The sequence below is a fragment of the Eurosta solidaginis genome, chromosome 1 (genome assembly GCF_040869045.1).
Source record: "Eurosta solidaginis isolate ZX-2024a chromosome 1, ASM4086904v1, whole genome shotgun sequence".
Classification (NCBI taxonomy): Eukaryota; Metazoa; Arthropoda; class Insecta; order Diptera; family Tephritidae; genus Eurosta; species Eurosta solidaginis.
The window spans coordinates 116,175,508-116,196,830 of NC_090319.1; the positions used below are offsets into that span (position 1 = coordinate 116,175,508).

Sequence of the window (21,323 nt, forward strand, 5' to 3'; positions counted from 1 at the left end):
TTAACCTGCTTTACATGTCCAGTTACTCACATTTGAATTTGTTGTGAAAATATTTGTTTTCAGAAGAAATTAATTTGTATTACAACCGTATTAAATTTTCTGAAGTGTATCAGAATATTTCTATGAAGGAATTAGTTTAGTTTAACATTTTTTTCCTTGATATAAATGTATAAAAAATACTGTAAATTAATTAGATTAGTTGCGCTGAAAGGCGGCGGTTAATGAATAAAACTTCCTTTTGGTTTGTTTTATATTCATAAATTTTAATTTTGGTCGATATTTTGACTTCAATCTGAAGTCATCATCAGGGCTGAAGACAAAACAATAACAATAGTTAATTACACAGAACATACATATGAACACATGAATAACAAAATATGACTTACACATATGGATATGCATGATCGACTGATTGGGAATATGACCAAAAAATTACAAAGAGGTCGAGAAAAACAAAAGAAGAAATCAAAATATAAACAATTTGGAAAAGTCCCGTAAAAATAAACAATTTTCATGAACAGTAATGGTAAACAAAAATCATGTATACAATTACAACATTGATATGACAACTAGACTTAGCTTAACACATATGTACGTGTGTATGTACATATTTCATCCCATTTAACTATTTGACAATATTTCAAATGACCGCCTTGTGGTGTTGTTGCTTCAAAATTAAATTCCTGTAAGACTGCGCACAATTGTCTGTGTCCATTTTGAAGTTCATTCTTTTTTATTAGGGGTGTTCAAAATATGTAGCATTTCTAAAGTGTATCGTTTGCTGTAATGTTTTTCATTGTCCAGTATAGTTACATTATCGAAGTCGGGGAAGTGCCCTGTGTCCTTGCAGTGGGATATTAAAGCCGTCTTGTTGTCCGAAGCATTATTCCTTAATTTAATGTTAGATCTATGAGCGGAAATCCTTGTCTTGAGTTTTAATTTTGTTGTCCCCACATATACTTTCTCGCATACGTGGGACCCGTCGCCGCTGCAAGGAATTCCGTAAATAACGTTAGATTTCTCCAGTTTTGAAATTTTGTCCTTAGTTTTGCTGAAAACTTGTTGCAGTGTGTTATTGTATGTAAAGGCTATTTCATATTTTTCTTTGTCATATATATTCGACATCTTGATCCTCTCTGAGGTTCCGGGAACATAGGTGATTGACTTGTATATTTACAATCTTCCTCTTTTTTCAAATGTTCTTTTTTATTATTGGCATGATAATTCCGGACCAGCTTGTTAATTAAGTTTATGGGAAAATCATTTTCCTCTAAAGTTTTCTTGATTATCGCAATATTTTTGTTATGAAACAAAATAATAAAGTTTTTCGCAGTATTAATAATGGTTTTACGTTCATGCTTTGAATTATAATTTATTAGTCTCCCTGAAGCCGTAGGTTTTTTTGTTATTTTTCCTAATGATGAGTGTGTCCAGATAGGGGAGTTCGTTGTCTTTTTCCACCTCCATAGTAAACGAAAAATGTCTCTTGGACAAACATGGACAAACGATGGGCAAACGACAGACATACGATTTAGCACAATAAAGCGAAACAAAAATTGTTTTGGGTTTTTTGGAAAAAAAAATTTTTTGTTATAACTTTTTTACAAAAGGTGGACAAACGAAAATTTTTCCCGGACAAACGAATGGCATTTGGTTTTTTTAATTACTCGTAAATGGAGGTGACAACTTCATACACGATTTTTGTTTTTTTGAAATAACTTTTTAAAAAAAGGTGGACAAACGAAAATTTTTCCTGGACAAACGTGGACAAACGATGGACAAACGAATGGCATTTGGTTTTTTTAATTACCCGTAAATGGAGGTGCCAACTTCACACACGATTTTTGTTTTTTTGAAATAACTTTTTAAAAAAAGGTGGAAAAACGAAAATTTTTCCTGGACAATCATGGACAAACGATGGACAAAGGAATGGCATTTGGTTTTTTTAATTACTCGTAAATGGAGGTGCCAACTTCACACACAATTTTTGTTTTGTTGAAATAACTTTTTAAAAAAAGGTGGACAAACAAAAATTTTTCCTGGACAAACATGGACAAACGATGGACTTACGATTTAGCACAATAAAGCGAAACAAAAAATTTTTTGGGTTTTTTTAAAAAAAAATGTTTTTGTTATAACTTTTTAACAAAAGTGGACAAACGAAAATTTTTCCTGGAAAAACGTGGACAAACGAATGGCATTTGGTTTTTGTAAATACTCGCGAATGGAGGTGCCAACTTCACACAGGATTTTTTTTTTGAAATAACTTTTTAACAAAAGGTGGACAAACGACATTTTTTCCTGGGCAAACGTGGACAAACGAATGGCATTTATTTTTTTTAAATACTCGCAAATGGAGGTGCCAACTTCACACACGATTTTTTTTTTTTTTGAAATAACTTTTTAACAAAAGGTGGACAAACGAAAATTTTTCCTGGACAAACGTTGGACAAAGGAATGAGATATGGTTTTTTTAATTATTCGCCCAAGTAGGTGCCAACTTCACAGCAGTCAAGCAGTCTTACCGTCAGAGGGAATGTGGATGGCAAAGAACATGTACTGACTTTAGATACGGGCGCATCTCATTCCTTGATTCGATCTGATTTGGTCTACAGGAGAGTAAAGTCATTACCTGGAGCAAGATTGCGTACGGTCACAGGCGAGTATAACCAAGTCCAGGGAGAAGTGATATGTGAAGTCCTAATTGGGAAGGTCATGGTTTTACACAAATTCGTTGTGGCGGAGATCGTTGATGAAATCATATTGGGAGTGGACTTCTTGGTTGACCATGACATCAGGATCGATATGCGGAGAAAAATTATGCGCTATAAGAACCAGGACATACCACTTAACTTTAGTTTGGAAAAAGGGTTCAGCAGTAATCGGGTACCGGTGGAGAAGACTCGACAAAGGCCACGAAGTTCAAAGGTAAAGGTTGATGGAACAAATGGGCCAAACAAATCAAAACCGAAGGTACCTGTGAGAGAAACACTGGCATTGAAAAGCCCTAACGGACGTACTAAAACGAAGGAAAGGATTTCGCAGAAAGAATGCAAGGGTGGTTTCAAGCCAAGGCACACTACTGTTGTGAAGCGTCGGAACGATACTGATTATGAAAAGCAAATCCGTCCAGCGCAAGCTCTACGAAGTAGTTCATTGGCCAAACAACAGAGTGTGAAGGAACGGCCCAGGGTAATGAGTAGTAAGATGAAACACTGGCATGACAAGAACTTTAATTCGGAAGGTTTCTTGGCGGGAGATTTGGTACTGTTAAACAACCCTCACCGGCGGAAAGGTGTTCCAGCCAAATTTCGGTGCAGTTGGGAAGGCTCGTACAAGGTTGTGAAGAAGATCAGTGATACCACCTACCGCATACAAAGCATTGAGAAAGCACGGAGCAGAAGAGTGGTACATTTGGAGATGTAAGCGACGTTTATATCGGGAGATTTGTCTGATCGGGACGATCAGATTTCGGTGGAGGGCAGTGTAACGAATGTTAGCAGCACTGAACGATGCTATCGTCTCTAAGCCGATGCTAAGCAGTGACGTGAATTCACATCCATAGATCAGTCATTATGTATATACATAAACGAAACAATAATTGCGTCTACACATATGTACCATGTACGTATACGAGCAGCTGAGAGTCAATGCACAAACACATGCATATATCTGAGATACTCCTATAAGTATGCAATGAGAAAAACTATAAAATTTTGCAATTGTAGTTACAGCTGAGAAGTTTGAGAGCTGCTGGACTAGTAGATTCTGGAAGCGCCTAGAAGATGCGAAGGTTGAAATCAAATAGTATAAAAGGCGGCAATTGTAGAGGCGCTAAAATTCAGCTTGATTTGAGTTGTCAAGCAGTTTCGACTAAGACGCTATCTAGCGCGCAAGAGCAGTATTATTTTGAATAGTAGAGTTTCATTTGAGCTATCAATCAGTTTGGTTATTAAGCAAGCTATTCGTTGCACAGTTTGAGTGTTATTGTGAAGTACTTTAAATAAAGGCCATTTTGCATTATTACAAATTGGAGTTATTTATTCAACAGTTTAGTGATTCGAACTTAGCAGAGGATTGCAAATAAGAGGATTTGCAAGTAAATTCGTTACAATATTAAAAAATATATATAGGGCGATTGACAAAATATATGAAATTAATAAAAAGCATTATAAGGAAATGGAAAAATTAAAGAGAGGAAATCGATGAATTGAAAAGGCATAATTTAGCAATGGAAAGCCTTATGCTCCGCCAACTAGACAAATAATAGGAAAATACCTAATCACATGACACTTGTATATAGCAAGCTACCTGAATTTGTGATTTTTTATAGTCGTTTTTAATATTTACTTAAATATAAATCTAGTTAATTTTTTTAATATGAACTATTTTTATTTTATTTCATTGTAGTATAAATATCAGTACTATACATGCTTATGTGAACTATTTTTATTTTGTAGATTATATGACTTAATTATGAAGAGAAAAAAAAAAAAAAACAATTTGTGATATTTCTATTTCTTGTAAGAAAAATAAGACTGAAACTCTTTAGTAGGAAATAAGTAAAATGTAGTATATTGTGATACCTGAATTTAAAGGCAGAGAAAATGAATTTAAAAGAGAAAATAAAATATTAAACTCAAAGTATGTGTTTTCCTTCAAACAAATTTAGACCGAGTTTCCAATGTGATTTCGTATGTTTTGCGCTGCGTTCAAATACTGAGGCGAAGTCAAGGGTATTAAATCTTGAGTTCTATTTTGAGTTGCCTGCTCTTCTGTGGACTGAGCTTCTGTCATATCTGTGTATGCCTTGAAATGTATGCATATGTTGTGCAGCGCGCAGCACACGTTTACAATTTTTGCTCCTTTGGAGTGTAATGCAATTCTCTTGCACCAAGGAGACACCTTCGATTTTGCAGTACGCCATTAGTTCTTTCAATAATGTTGCGACACTCCGAATGGGCTTCATTAAATTTCATCTGGATAGAGCATTCGTCGGGACCCCGATGTGGTGTCATAAGCCATGGTTCTAAAGGATACCCGGCATCACCTAGTTTAAAAAAGTCTTATATCAATACAAATATTTACATTTTGACCAAAAATTGGCTTCACGTTGCAAATACTGGTCTTCAAGGTGAGTTCTCAATTCACTCACTGTCATTATAAAATGACTTAAAACGTATGACTGGGTAAATTTGCTAATTTATGTGCCTACTGGGCTTGCCTGTTTTTTTATGTTTTATTGTACTGTATGTATAGTAAAGCCTTTGTTGTTATTTTCCAACATCGCATAGAAGGACTTCAAAATCACCTAATCAACTTTCGATTTAAATAGGCAAAATTTGACTGAGCAATTGATTTTCGTGCATTCGTTTGCAACGATGGAGGCTGCAGGGACACACATTAGTGAACACGCCACAATGTCAAAGCCGTGAAATAATTATAGACGTTCATACTTTAAATTAAATACAATAAATTAAAATCAATGTTTTGTTCCAATTTTATTTTTGTCATTAATGTAGACTAGTACCGCCGTCGTCGACATAAAGTTTGTTGTTGTTGTTGTTGTAGCAGTGCTTCGCCCCACCTAACAGCCGCTACCGATCACAAATTGTCATCGATATCCTCTAACGGGAGTCCAAGGAAACTTGCTGTTTCAACAGGGGTGGACATAATGAAAGGGGTGTTCGAGGCGTTGGTTCCACATTACAATTAAAGAGATGCTTAGTGTCATGTGGGGACACATTGCAAGCGGGGCATACATTATGTATGTCGGGGTTGATTCTGGATAGGTAAGAGTTTAACCTGTTACAGTATCCATAACGAGGTTGAGCAAGAGTGACACGCGTTTCCCTGGGGAGTATGCGTTCCTATTCCGCAAGTTTTGGGTACTTTTCTTTGAGTACAGGATTCACCGGGCAATTCCCGGCGTAAAGGTCCGACGCCTGTTTGTGGAGTTCACCAAGGACCTGCTTTTGTTTTTTTTGCTTCATACGGCTGGGTTATCAGGTGCCGTATTTCCTCAAAGTGCTTACGGAGATGACTCCTTAAGCCCCTAGGCGGTGCTGGCTCATCAATCAGATGTCTGTTGGGATGCTCAGGTTTCTGGGTATTCAACAGGAACTGTTTGGTCAGCATCTCATTTCTCTCCCTGATGGGGAGTATTCTCGCCTCATTATGCAGATGGTGTTCTGGGGACATAAGAAGACATCCCGTGGCGATTCTGAAGTATTTTGGCAGGCCTGTAGCTTATTCCAGTGAGTAATTTTTAGGCTTAGCGAACATATGGTTGACGCGTAGCACGTAATCGGCTGGTTAATTGCTTTGTATGTAGTCATGAGCGTTTCTTTATCTTTTCCCCAAGTACTGCCAGCGAAGGATTTGAGGATTTTGTTACGGCTCTGAATTCTCGGAACAATTGCGGCTGCGTGCTCACCAAAATGTAGATCCTGATCAAACGTCACACCCAAGATTTTAGGGTGTAGGACAGTCGGTAGCGTAGTGCCATCGACGTGGATGTTCAAAATGGTCGACATTTGGGACGTCCATGTTGTAAATAAGGTTGGTTCCCAAGGCAGTCGGTTCCATGTACCGGAGCGACTCGGGATTTTTCCCGACCGAGGACTGTCATTTCAGTGTAACCCCATTTAGTTTGTTGCATCCGTCCCGCAAATTGTCATCCTCCCAGCAGCTCCTTGCAGCGGGACTGCTCCATATTCTCTTGCTCCGGGAAGGGATCGAATCCAATCCGGGTCCGTCTCCTGACCCCGGTCCTGAGAAATGGTTTTGCTGCATCTGCCGGAAACGAATCTTTTTAGGACGGTCATACTATGTTCAGTGTGTCTCGTGTAAGGGATGGTTGCATCGGCCAGGTTGTTCTGGGCTTGATTCCAAAACCCGACGTCCACGTAACTTATAAATCTTTTGTGGCTCCTTGCCCAAGGGCGTCCCCCCCTCTTTTCCGGCAGCAATCGTGTAGGTCAGGGAAACAGACTCTTAGTCCCTACCTCCGTTTGCACCGTTTGCCAGCACAGAATATATATAAAGTTTCACTAATGTCCTTGCGCTCCAGCCATCGTTAACCATAGAATTGTCGTCGTCTAAGTCTAAAAGCATCACATCATTATCAATACGGTATCGCCAACTATTTGTTTTTTGGTATATCGTTGCTGTGGCCGCTATTTTGTGAGGCATCCCTTTGTTGAGTACACATATGCATTTAATGTGAAATTGCCACAAGTTTCAGCTTCGTCAATATGAATACTCGTCAAAAGGGAAGTAAAACTTCCACCACCCAAGGTAATGATAGTGACGAAGAAATGGACGGAGATACGACAGCGGTAAATATAGGAGAGTGTACCGCAGCCCAGCAGCGATTGAGTGGTACCGGCGAAACACTGACTTCTTTAGTAGCAAGCATTTCATAGGTTCGAGACTGTGTGCGAGAGCTTCGTAACGAAACAAGCCGTAGTCAAGTGGAGTTGCAGCAACTGCGAGAGCGGATTGAAACAGATAACAATACTACCGCGCCTAGTGGTTTAGCAACAATCTTGGGTGCGCCTGCTCCATCATCACAAGCAGCGCCAACACCAGCACAACTACAACCATCGTAACAGCAAATGTAATGCTACTAATGGAAGTACATCCCAGCAAACTGTACCCGCTACCTATGTTCGATGGAAACCCGAAGGGTTGGCCGTTATTTCTGGCGAATTTCGTGGAAACCACTGCTCAATTATCATACAATAATAGGCAGAACCTCATGGGCCTTCAGAAAGCGCTCCAAGGCAATGCAAAGCGCGCAGTGACATCAATGCTGATCTACCCCGACGACGTGCCAAAAATAATAAAAGAGTTGGAGTTCAATTTCGGCCGACAAGATTTACTCATACGATCCCAACTGCAGAAGGTGCAACAGTTCCCATAATACACGACAATCGCCTCGACCAAGTACTGGAATTTGGAAACCGTGTGCAAAATGTCTCAGCGTATTTGAAATCAGCCAAGTGTGAACACCGCCTCATGAACCCCACTTTACTGGACCAGGTGATAACAAAAATTCCATCATTGAAGCAATTAGAGCAGAGTAAGTATGCCTCTAACATTTCTCCATTCCCAACTGTGGTTACCTTTTCAGACTGGCTAAAGGATCTTGCGAAAGTTATAGCAATTATGCCTGGAGTCAACGCGAGCTATGCGTTCCAGCCAGCAAATATTGCCACCGCCGCGCTACAGTACGAATGCTAACCGTCAGACTGGTCTAAGTGGGGGTTCAGCTCGCCGAGTCTTGCGTACAAGTAAGGAACAACCATGTTGCAGCCGAACTCACTTATTAACTGATTGCCGTAAATTTCAATCAATGGAGATAGACGCCAGAGGGTCACTTGTCAAGCAGCAGCGGTTATGCTTCGGATGTTTGGTGAAAGGTCACAGTTTATTGAATTGTCGTCGCCGTAAGCCATGTGCGCTAAATAATTGCAAGCGTATGCATTACCAATTGTTACATAAGGAAATTACATCACAGTCCACATTGTCTGCCGATCGAGATCGCCTTTTAAATTGTCGCGAAGAGCAGGTTGTTCCCGTTGTTTTGGCAGGACCTTTAGGCAAGATCACCAAATATGCCATGATCGACGAAGGATCGTCGGTTACGCTCCTCGAAGACGATGTCGCCGCACAGTTGGGGCTTCATGGGCATGTCACGCCTCTCACCCTGCAGTGGTACGGTGATAGCCAAACAACGGAAAACTCCAAACGAGTATCATGTAAGGCGCGATAACCTCCGAAGTGATCTAAGGCCGAGCTTCTCTTCCCTACAAATTGACCGAACGGGACCTACATGTTTTATGCCGACTCCGAGCAGCATCTGCAAGGCAGATGAGTTTTCACTGAGAGCTTTTAATGGCAGAAATACACTCGGAGCGCTTGCCAAACACTGCCGAGGGGCGACCCCGCTTAGACAAATTTTCTTCTAATTGAAAAACCTTATTTCTAAAATTTTGATGTTGCTTTGCCCGGGGTGTGAACCCAGAGCATACGGTGTGGTAGGCGGAGCACGCTACCATCACACCACGACTACCGCCAACTGTCACGTATATCCACTTAAAAATGTTCATAACATCAAGGGTCTCAATTTGCCGACGCATTAAACAAAGAACAATTTGATCATTTAAAGAATTTGCCAGTACAGAGTTATAATGACGTCAAACCTGTTTTGCTCCTCGGTCTTGAAAATCGTCGCAGCTGGAGGTGAGGAACCAATAGCAGCAGATACAAAGTTGGGCTGGGTAGTATACGGGCCACACAGTCACGAAATCGTCGCCATGCCTAGGGTGCTTAATATACATAGAGATGCATCTTGCAAAGGTTTAGACAAATTGCTGGAGAAGTATTTTTCGATCGAAAGTTTTGGAGTACGAAATGCGGAAGTCATGCGAATTAACGCGCCCGTAAAATACTCACGGAAACTACAAAGGATCTCGGTCAGCGGTATGAGGTAGGGTTGTTTTTGCGACAGGATTCTATGGTACTTCCGTCGAGCTATGCCATGGCGAAGCAACGTCTACTGCACATCGAGGCGCGTATGCAGAAAGACCCTATTTGTGCCGAAAAATACAGAATGGAAATAGCTAAGTACATTGACCGGGGATTCGTAAAATTGCTAACGCCAGAACAGGCTGCCTATGTACGACCAACGACATGGTATCTTCCGCAATTTGGGGTTGTCAACCCTTCGAAGCCAGAAAAACTACGCATCGTGTTCGATGCAGCCGCCATTTCTAACTCTTGTTACTTAAATTCCTCTTTACTTAAAGGTCCAGAACAAGCAAAGCCATTAGTAGCCATTCTCCACAAATTTCGTCAAGGTATCGTAGCAGTAGCCGGGGATATTGAAGAGATGTTTTCACAGGTGAGAATCAGGGAGGCACATCAAGATTCTCAAAGGTTTTTGTGGAAAGACGGCAAATCAGATAAGCCGATCCAGACGTACTTAATGTCCTCGATTATTCGAGGCAATTTGTTCGCCGTGTTGCGCTGAGTACATAAAAAACGTTAACGCCGCTAAGTATGAACCCATAATGCCCAGGGGTAGTCATGCTGTGATTGCCAGTATGTACTTTGACGACTTGGTAGTTTTTAACAGCGTCGACGAAGACTGATAGTAACTGGCGAGATTCTCAAGATCAATACCGCTACCGGATTCAAGCTAAGACATTTTTTATGTTACAACAAAGATGTACAAAGTAAACTGAAAGGTAAAAATGTAGTAACCAATTCGCAAATTGTCACAATGGATCGCCAAACAACTACAGAAAAGGTCCTTGGTATGTATTGGAATACTACGAATGATGCGCTCGAATTTCATTTTCAGTTTCACAAGATTGCCGTGATGTTTTGAAAAGCTTGCCAATGCCAACTAAGCGAGTGTCATTGGGTATATCCATGTCAATTTATGACCCATTTGGTCTTTTAGCAAATGTAATTATATATTTGAAAATATTAATGCAGTCGTTATGGCGCTTAAAGGTGCAATGGGACGAAACGGTACCATACGACTTGGCAGATTTTTCGGTGCCACGTTGATATTCCACGATTTAATCGGTTGCTGACGATATAAAATTGCATGTTTTTGTTGACGCAAGCGAATCTGCATATACTGCCGTTGCCTACCTACGAATTAAAAAGATGAGTAAAATCGACGTAACTTTAATATGTGCCAAGTCTAGATGTAGGTACACCGCTTAAGGGTATGACAATACCGCGTTTGGAACAGCAAGCTGCTGTGCTCGGCTGCCGTCTGAAGGAGTCGATAGGAACGATGCCACGATTTCCACATACACAGCACAACGTTTTGGAGCAACTTAAAAACTGTAATTTCTTGGATTCGCTCGATTAACAGAAACTTTAAACAACTCGTCGCATGTCGTATATCAGAGATTTTGAGCATAATAACCGTGAACCAATGGCGGTGTATACCATCACCACTGAACGTCGCAGACGAAGCAACGAGAGCTCGTACAACATTTGAATATATTTTATTGTCAAGGTGGTTGCAGGGACCATCGTTTTTGTAAAAATGCGTACCAAAATCATAATTTTTACACCAACTAACTTCGTTCTCAGACGACGATGATTTGATAAAAGTCAACGGAAGAATCGACGCTGCATACTGCTTGCCGATTACTGCACGACGTCCAATAATTCTACCTTACAATCACTATATAACGCGCTTGATCGTCCAACAATATCACCGTAAGCTGCGTCATAATAATTATTGCTATCGATAGAAGACGAAATAAACGATGGGTGGCACTGTTCACATGTCTGACAACTCGAGCAGTTCGCTTAGAAATTGCCACAGATTTATCAAGTGACGCCTTTATCATCTGCTTTTGGAATTTCGTCAACCGTCGGGTAGTGCCAATTAAGATTCGAAGCGATATTGGCACCAATTTCGTAGGAGCGCGAAAGGAGCTTAACAAGGAAAACCGCTTATTCAACTTTGACCTCATCGACCAACCATGTGCCTACTGGGCTTGCCTGTTTTTTTATGTTTTATTGAACTACCTGTATGTATACTATATATTGTATAGTATATGCTTTGTTGTTCCTTTCCAACATCGCATAGTGGGACTTTAAAATCACCTAATCAACTTTCGATTTAAATAAGCAAAATTGGACTGAGCAATTGATTTTCGTGCATTCGTCCACAACGCTGGACTGCAAGGACACACATTCGTGAACACGCCACAATGTCAAAGCCGTGATATAATTATAGACGTTCATACTTTAAACTAAATAAATTAAATACAATAAATTAAAATCAGTGTTTTGTTCCAATTTTATTTTTGTCATCAATGTAGACTAGTACCGCCGTCGTCGACACTCACATTCCAAATAAAGGACTAATGCGAGGCACCAGGATGGGAAGCATCAACATACCGAATTTTCAGCTCATCGTCACATATCTATGAAAATACAATACCAGTCAAATTTATTTCAATTGAACTATTTAAAATAGCTTACCAAAATTACATTTAAGCTGTAGTATCCCTTCCAATTGTAGTAGAGATGCTTGTTTTCCGCGTAGTCATCTGTTGGTGTTGCTGGGAATGTTCTTCATCAATTATTTCGTTCGCAACCATATGAAATGCAATACTATTAATTTTGTATGTATATATGTATATTTTTAATTTACGATAAATTCGTTAAAAGAAGCAAAACTTTATTTTCCTAAACAAAAACAGAAAAGCGTAATGAACTGTCAGATGGCAAAACAGCTGACTTCGAAAATTCGAAGTTCCTATTCCCCATTTATTCTTCTCCCTGGGAGAAAAGAATAGGAGGAAATTTTCCGCGGGAATAAAAAATCCGTGAGAGTATTTAGCAGGGATGCACCTTAACGTTAAGCTAATCGTTTATCAAAAAATGTCCACCGTTTCCGTGAAACACTTCGAAATATTATCGATAAAGACATTATCAAGATAAATTGTATCTCGTTTTTAACCGAAACGAAAAGCTTTCGTTAACGTTAAACACGTTAACAAAAACGTGATACTTTAGGTTTGAATTGTGCTGGCAATGCTATAGCCATGGTGAAGCCGTAAGGCGGTAACAGCGAGCAGACATACACACAAACTCCATGCAATTTGTTTGTGTAATTCGTTGGTGGTAATGTCAAAAATACTCTGAGAAATGTTCTTACTGTCAAAATTCATGAGAAAAGTTGCAATCAGCTTGGCTAATGCTTTCACCTTTAATGACTACGCCATCAAAATGGATAATATAGAAATGCCAGCATAGTTTGAAATTAATAATCAACATAAACGATTTGATTTCGTTTTGATATGGCAGAAAACGAAATAAAATCATTTCGTTAATTTGACGTTCTTAACGTTAATAAACGAAACGAAATGACGTATTAACATTAATTATCGTAACGAAATGATATCGGTTCGTTGGCTAAGCATGCCTGGTATTTAGAATTGGTCTGAATTTGACTTTTTTGTCATTAGGAAAGAAATAAAAATAAAAATTCCTCTAGATAGAAAACAAATATATTTTCTAACAAATTAAATTATAAGAATGGACTTACAAGACAGAGAGTAAGTTTTGAAATCCGGTTGCGCTGCTTTGGCGTCCCCGTTGCGTTATTTGTGGATTGCGAACATACCAATTAACACGAGGGTGTTCAAAGACACCTCTCTGAGGCCGGAAATTGTGTAAAATACCAAGTGTGTCAACTAATCGAAAAACGTAAGATAAGTGGCGTATTTTATAAATCACATGAAGTTGGCGGTACACCATACAAAAATCATGATTTTTTTTTTTTTCAAATTTGTAAAATATGCCACTTATCTACGGCAAATTTACCTCATATTCACGTGCAAGAATTATTTTCCTACTGGTCTCTAAGGTGGCGGTACACCATAAAAAAAAGTTTGAATTTTTTCTTTCGAATTTATAAAATACTAGCAGACCCGGCAGACGTTGTTCTGCCCTAAATTTGGCCTATCTGCATACATTTTACTAAGCTTTTTCCGTCTAACTCTGCCCTACCCCTCTTCTTTCTCAGTCTCCTTCTCTCTTTTATCTTCTCTCAAGTTTTTCTCCTTCTTCTTCATTTCTTATTGCCAGTCCCAGAGGGTGGTATGTATTTTGTTCCAGTCCCATTCCGAGTCTCAGTCCCAGTCCCAGTCCTAGTCCTAATCCCAGTCCCAGGCCGTCTCTATTATACTTCCCGGAAAAAAGCATCGTAAATACTAATATAGGCAAATTTATATACGAAATTTCGGGCAAATCGAATAGGACGTATGCAAATAAGTATGTGGGTATTATTAATTCATGTCTTTATTTCGGCTTCGCATGCATATTTATCAGTTTTGCCAGGTTGATGCGACTAAATCGAATATTACAATGAACTTCAGAGCTCTCAGCAATAGCTTTCATTTGATATCCATAATACACACACATTCTAGCGGTATCGGGGTCCATGTTTTGGCCTATATTTCGAGACCCTAGTCACTCAGCGGTGTAAAACTTACTCTGTATTATAGCACACATCAACAGCATCAATTTGATACCCGTAATATAAAAACACATTCTAGGTGTATCCGGGTCCATGTTTTGGCCTATATCTCGAGACCGTAGTCACCCAGCGGTGTAAAACTTACTCTGTACTAAAGCATACCTCAACAGCTTCAATTTGATACCCATAATGTAAAAACAAATTCTAGGTGTATCCGGGTCCACGTTTTGGGCTATATATCGAGACCCTATCCTCCCAGTTGTATGAAAATTATCCTGTACTATAGCACTCATCAACAGCTTTCATTTGATATCCATATTGTATAAACACATTCTAGAGGTACCCGGGTCCACTTTTTGGGCTATATCTCGAGACCCTAACCTCCCAGTTGTATGAAAATTATCCTGTACAAAGCACTCATCAACAGTTTTTATTTGATATCCATATTGTATAAACACATTCTAGGGGTACCCGGGTCCACGTTTTGGGCTATATCTCGAGACCCTAGCCTCCCAGTTGTATGAAAATTATCCTGTACTATAGCACTCATCAGCAGCTTTCATTTGATATCCATATTGTATAAACACATTCTAGGGGTACCCGGGTCCACGTTTTGGGCTATATCTCGAGACCCTAGCCTCCCAGTTGTATGAAAATTATCCTGTACTATAGCACTCATCAGCAGCTTTCATTTGATATCCATATTGTATAAACACATTCTAGGGGTACCCGGGTCCACGTTTTGGGCTATATCTCGAGACCCTAGCCTCCCAGTTGTATGAAAATTATCCTGTACTATAGCACTCAACAACAGCTTTCATTTGATATCCATATTGTATAAGCACATTCTAGGGGTACCCGGGTCCACGTTTTGGGCTATATCTCGAGACCCTAGCCTTCCAGTTGTATGAAAATTATCCTGTACTATAGCACTCATCAACAGCTTTCATTTGACATCCATATTGTATAAACACATTCTAGGGGTATCCGGGTCCACGTTTTGGCCTATATCTCGAGACCCTAGTCACCCAGGGGTATGAAAATTAGCCTTATGTAACGATTCCAAGTCATAGCCTAAATTATATGCCGTTTGACATTAATTGCTGCAGCTGCAACATTGCTGATTTGGTACCTATCTAGCACTTGTGTTAATGCGCCATCCACTACGTTTTTTACGTGGTTAGCCAATTTAATTTTTTTATTCTTGGAAGCATGAAAAGTGTTGTCACATGATATGTCCGGAATGTACTCTTCCTCATCTGCACCACCGGAAATAACGTTGCACTGATCTTCTGGAGAGGAGTGATTTATAGGAATGTACTCTTCCTCATCTGAAGCACCGGAAATAACACTGCATTGATCTTCAGGAGAAGAGTCGTTTATAGGAGACATTTCCCAGTATACATTTTTAAAACTTAGTGACACTTTTAATCATGCTGCTGCAAGTGATTTACGATGCTCCACTAGGAAATTGATTGCTATTTGTTTTTTTTTTTTTGGTTTACTAAAATTTTTAGGGCATTTTTATGCGAAATATCGAACAGTTCAAAGAGTTGTTAAACTTTTTTATAGTCGCTAAACTACTATTTTTTTATTTTCTTATAGCTATTATAATTTAGTAGGATAATTCTTTCAATTCCGTCACGTCTTTTCACTGGAACTTCGAACTTTTCGTATAAATTGATTAGCCTTTCTGCCAAAAATAAAGCACTGTCTTTTGCACTTTTTCTTTTGCTTTGCATTAAATAACAAAATACACCAACACCTCTCTTCTGCTGGGAAGCGCATCTACGTTTAAGCATTTCTTTTTCTTTCCTATGTAGAACAATTTGTTTATTTATTTTCTTATATTTACTTAGTTTCAAAGACTTACCAATTAAAAACACACTTCTAGACTTGTTTTCCATTGTGCTGCCTTATCAGAATTATTTTTATTATAAATTTCTTGGCCTAGAGGGCACAATTACAATGCACATTTATTATAAATATATTTCCAAGCCCTTTGTGACAATTTAGTACCCGGTTACTGGCAAAATAGCTCATTTAATAAATTATTTTTTAAGAATTCGTTAAAAAAAATTCTTTGACTTATTAAAAGTCCCCTGAATTATCTCATTCTGTATATTTTTAGAAATTTAAAAACCGTTTTACTTAGTTTTACGCCATCCTACCATTGCAAAAATGCTAATAAAAATAAAATGCAATGTTAAAATGAAACTGTGGTTAATATCCAAACGGTGTATAGCTTGTCTAATCCATTATTTTGCATGTATTTTATTTGACCATTACAAAAAAATAAAAAATTAACTTCGACTTATTAAGTCCTTGAAAGGACACTCGCAGGTACAAAATTTATATGGGCAATTTACTCCTGACTCCAATCTTAATAAAAGTCCTTATGTCATTATTTCTCCTAAAATTACTGGTTTACGAGATATTAGCCAATAAAGACATATACAATTTTTTAGTGAATTTTTAGCCTTAGTTCAAATTTCCATGGAATTTTTTCACTACAGATGCCCAGATTTTTTTACAGATCTTATTTTTTATCCCCATTCTTTCAGAAAATGCGTGGGGAGCGAAATAATTTGATACTTTTGCAAAACCCATACATTCTGTGGGTGTTCTAATGTATATAGAAATTACCAAGCAGGAGATACAGCAGTTCTAGAAAGCGAAACGTCTAGACTTTAGTAGAAATATGCGAATGAAGCAACGGAGAGTATAAAAGCAGCGCAAGCTGAGTAGCAATCAGTTTGATTTAAACACGCTATTAGTTGCGAAGTGAAGTATAATTGTACTACTCCCAAATTAGTCTAATAAATACAATTTTGCAATACAGAATATTTCAGTGATTTATTCAACAGTTTAGCGATTCGAACGTTAGCAGAAGGTTTGAAATAAGTGGAATTTCCCGAAATTCGTTACAATTGGTGTCAGAAGAGGAATTGTTGAATAATTTCCAGAGTTGCAGAGTACAACAAGGACATGGCAAAGTGGAGTGAATTGAAGGTTCAGCAACTGAAGAAGGAGTTGGAGAGCCGTGGATTGAATACAACTGGCAATCAACTCGAACTTCAGGCACGACTACGAGAGGCAATTGAATCAGAAGGAATTAACGTGGAAGAGTATGTCTTTCATCTTGATGGCGATGAGACAACAAAATTGGAGAAGAAAAATGAAACACCGCAGACAATGGAGAACGCAGACCTAAACATGATATCGGCACAAATGTCCGAAATGTCATCACAAATATCCACCAACATGTCATCGCAACTGGAATAACAGGAGACACGTTTAACATCCAGGATGGAATCACAGGAGACACGTATATCCGAAATGTCGTCACAAATAACATCAAGGATTGAGACACAGGAGGCACGTATATCCGAAATGTTGGGCCAAATTTCAGCAGAGGTATCATCTCGCATCTCTGCACAACTGGAAGCCCGTATGGAAGAAAAAATAATTCAGTTTGAGATCAAAATCGAGGCTGAGGTAGATGCTTTTAAAGGTCGTATACAGGAGCTGCAACTAAATCGCCCAGCTGTTTCAGCAAGCAATACGAAGGTAAAACTCCATCTTTTGACGGTTCTGTTCCTTTCCAGGTATTTAAGCTCAATTTGAGAAGACGTCAGCAGTGAACAACTGGAATGCGGAAGATAAAGTTGCTGCAATGTTCGTGGCATCGAAAGGGCCTGCAGCGGAAATCTTACAGACTATTCGAGAGTACGAACGGAACAGTTATGAAGCATTGATGGCTGCTGTAGAACGAAGATACGGAAGCGAACACAGGATCAGATCTGTCGAGAGACGTTATGGAAGCGAGCATAGAAAACAGATATACCAAATTGAGTTGCAAAATCGTTCCCAAAAAGCGAATGAGACATTGCAGGAGTTTGCTTCGGATATTCAAAGATAGGCTCATCTCGCAAATGCAGACGGACCCGTGGAATACACCGAGAGGGTTAAAATTCAGAGCTTTATAAATGGAATACGGGACATGGAAACGAAGCGAGCTACATATGCGAAACCGAAACCAACATTCGCAGAAACGATATCACATGCTCTGATTCAGGAAACAGCATCGATTCTGTGTAAGCCGGCTTTCAAAGCAGGCTGTGTGGAAGTAGAAAGGCTAGAATTGGTGAACACAATATTGGAGGCGATGAAAGGATCGCAAAAGCGGAGTGACAGGGTAATCATATGCTTCAAATGCGAGAAGCCAGGTCACATTGCACGTCATTGCGATATTGACTCTAGTGGTTCCAACAGCATGGGTGGTCTTAAGCACCAAGCAGGAGATACAGCAGTTCTAGAAGGCGAAACGTCTAGACTTTAGTAGAAATATGCGTATGAAGCAACGGAGAGTATAAAAGCAGCGCAAGCTGAGTAGTCAGTAATCAGTTTGATTTAAACACGCTATTAGTTGCGAAGTGAAGTATAATTGTACTACTCCCAAATTAGTCTAATAAAGACCATTTTGCAATACAGAATATTGGAGTGATTTATTCAACAGTTTAGCGATTCGAGCTTTAGCAGAAGGTTTGAAATAAGCGGAATTTCCCAAAATTCGTTACAATCAGCCCAATTCTAAACGAAAATTCCGTGCGAGTTTTTTCCCTTCTCCCATTCCTCGTATTCTAAATAAAAATGCCTTGTGAGTTTTTTCACTTCTCCCTTTCCTCCTATTCTGAACAATGTTCGAAAAAGAGGAAACCGGTTATGGGAGAAAAGTAGGTATTATGTATGTGAGGGAGAGGGAGATTTCTCTGCCATTTCATAGGAGTTTTTTCACTAGTTAAATTAAAGGGAATGCATCAAAATAGTTAAAGGCGAAATTGGTTATTTTAAGAAAGAACACTTTTTATTTGTGCCAAAATATGTATTTACATTCATTATTCTCACTGTTAATACAACAACAACAACCACAATATTCTTTATTTTAAGTCGAAAAGTATATCATAAGCAACGGAAGAGCTCTTCGCATATTTGATGCAGCCATCCAGAAATTGCGCAAGGATTTTTTAAGAAGGCTTAAATAGATTTTGGCATATGGCGAAAGGCGAATTCAACTCGACTTGGCCGCCAGAAAATGGCTTTGCAGAATGAATGCAGGAAACTCCAGGATTTGTGTTATCCAGCCGGTCTTCTTCTTATGCTCCTCTGTTGACCACCATTCTTTACTCATTTCAGTGAATACCACATGAAATGCAATAATGTGCATTGTTTATTCCTTATTCCTTAATTTCAAACCAATTGGCAACAATAATTAAACTTTTCAATTTTTTAAACAAAATAAAAAATGCGCAACGAAATATCAATTGACAAAACAGCTGACTTCGAAAATTCGAATTTCCTATTCCCCAATTATTCTTCTCCCTAGGAGAAAAGAATTGGAGGAATTTTTCCGCGGGAATAAAAAAATCCGCGAGAATATTTAGAATTGGTCTGAATATATAGTGTTGCCGGTGTTACGTCCGTCAAGCTGGAGTGGGAGTCCAGCTGTACGTCCAGCTAGGCCAAAAAGAATTCGGTTTTTGACAACTTTTAATGATTTTTTTAGACTTCAAAAGTGGGGGGTTCAGCTGGACGTCCAGCTAGAATAGTGCCAAAAAGAATTCGGGTTTTTGACAACTTTTAATGATTTTTTTAAAACTTCAAAAGTGGGTAGTCTAGCTGGACGTCCCCCTCATAAGCACTAGGTCAAATAAAAAAATTTAAATGTGGGAATTATGTGCTATTTACGTGCTCAATAGTGCCAAAAAGAATTCGGTTTTTGACAACTTTTAATGATTTTTTAAAACTTCAAAAGTGGGGGGTTCAGCTGGACGTCCAGCTAGACCCCCCCTCATAAGCACTAGGTCAAACAAAAAAAATGTTTATGTGGGAATTATGTGCTATTTACGTGCTCAATAGTGCCAAAAAGAATTCGGTTTTTTGACAACTTTTAATGATTTTTTTTAAACTTCAAAAGTGGGGGGTCTAGCTGGACGTCCTCCTCATAAGCACTAGGTAAAACAAAAAAATTTAAATGTGGGAATTATGTGATTTTTTATGTGCTCCAACATAAACTACGGTCTGTCCAGAAAAACAAAGGGTTGGCAAGGGGGGAGCGGGGCATATAACCCCAGACGGCAAAATCGAAACGTGATAGGTGCATACTTTTGTGCTATTTATGGGCTCGATAGTTCCAAAAACGATTCGTTTTTTGACAACTTTTAATGTTTTTTTTAAAACATCAAAAGTGGTGGGTCCAGCTGGACCCCCCAATTTTGCAGTTTTAAAAAAATCATTAAAAGTTCTCAAAAAACCGAATTATTTTTGGCACTATTGAGCACGTAAATAGCACATAATTCCCACATTAAAATTTTTTTATTTGACCGTGCTTATGAGGCGGACGTCCAGCTAGACCCCCCAGTTTTGAAGTTTTAAAAAAATCATTAAAAGTTGTCAAAAAACCGAATTCTTTTTGGCACTATTGAGCACGTAAATAGCACATAATTCCCACAATTAAATTTTTTTGTTTGACCTAGTGCTTATGAGGGGGGCTCTAGCTGGACGTCCAGCTGGACCCCCCACTTTTGAAGTTTTAAAAAAATCATTAAAAGTTGTCAAAAAACCGAATTCTTTTTGGCACTATTGAGCACGTAATAGCACAAAATTATGCACCTATCCCGTTTCGATTTTTCCGTCTGGGGTTATATGTCCCCGCTCCCCCCTTGTCACCCCTCTGTTTTTCTGGACAGACCGTAGCTTATGTTGGCGCACATAAATGGCACATAATTCCCACATTTAAATTTTTTTGTTTGACCTAGTGCATATGAGCGGGGGGGGGGGGGGGGGGAGTCTAGCTGGACGTCCAGCTGGACCCCCCATTTTGAGGTTAAAAAAAGTACTTAAATTTGAGCACAAAATCTTTTATTTTGGGAACAAATTAGCATATAATTAGCACATAATACCTGGCCTACCAAATTTCGAATCCATCGGGGGGGGGGGGGGGGGGGGGGGGGTCCAGCTTGACGGCCCTGCCGGTGTTCTACATTTAATTGGTAATTATCAACCTTTTGTGGATATCTTCGAGGATCACTTTTTTCGATTTGTGTCCAATAACAGTAAACTTCACACATCGCATTAATGGTTTGAATTTCAGTTAATGTTCGGGTCGTATAGTACAACCGTTGGAAGTCGATGAAATTGTGATGGCCGATGCGGATACGATTATACAATGTTTTCTTAAATTCGTTCCAACAGAAATACACAACACTTTTACAATACATATCAATATTCGTTG

General features: G+C 39.0%; 1 protein-coding gene across 5 annotated transcripts in view; it reads left to right on the forward strand.

Annotated features, from left to right (window-relative positions):
• Nucleotides 1-21,323, forward strand: part of bon (tripartite motif-containing protein bonus) — a 162,506-nt gene that overhangs the window by 85,577 nt on the left and 55,606 nt on the right. The window lies entirely within an intron of this gene.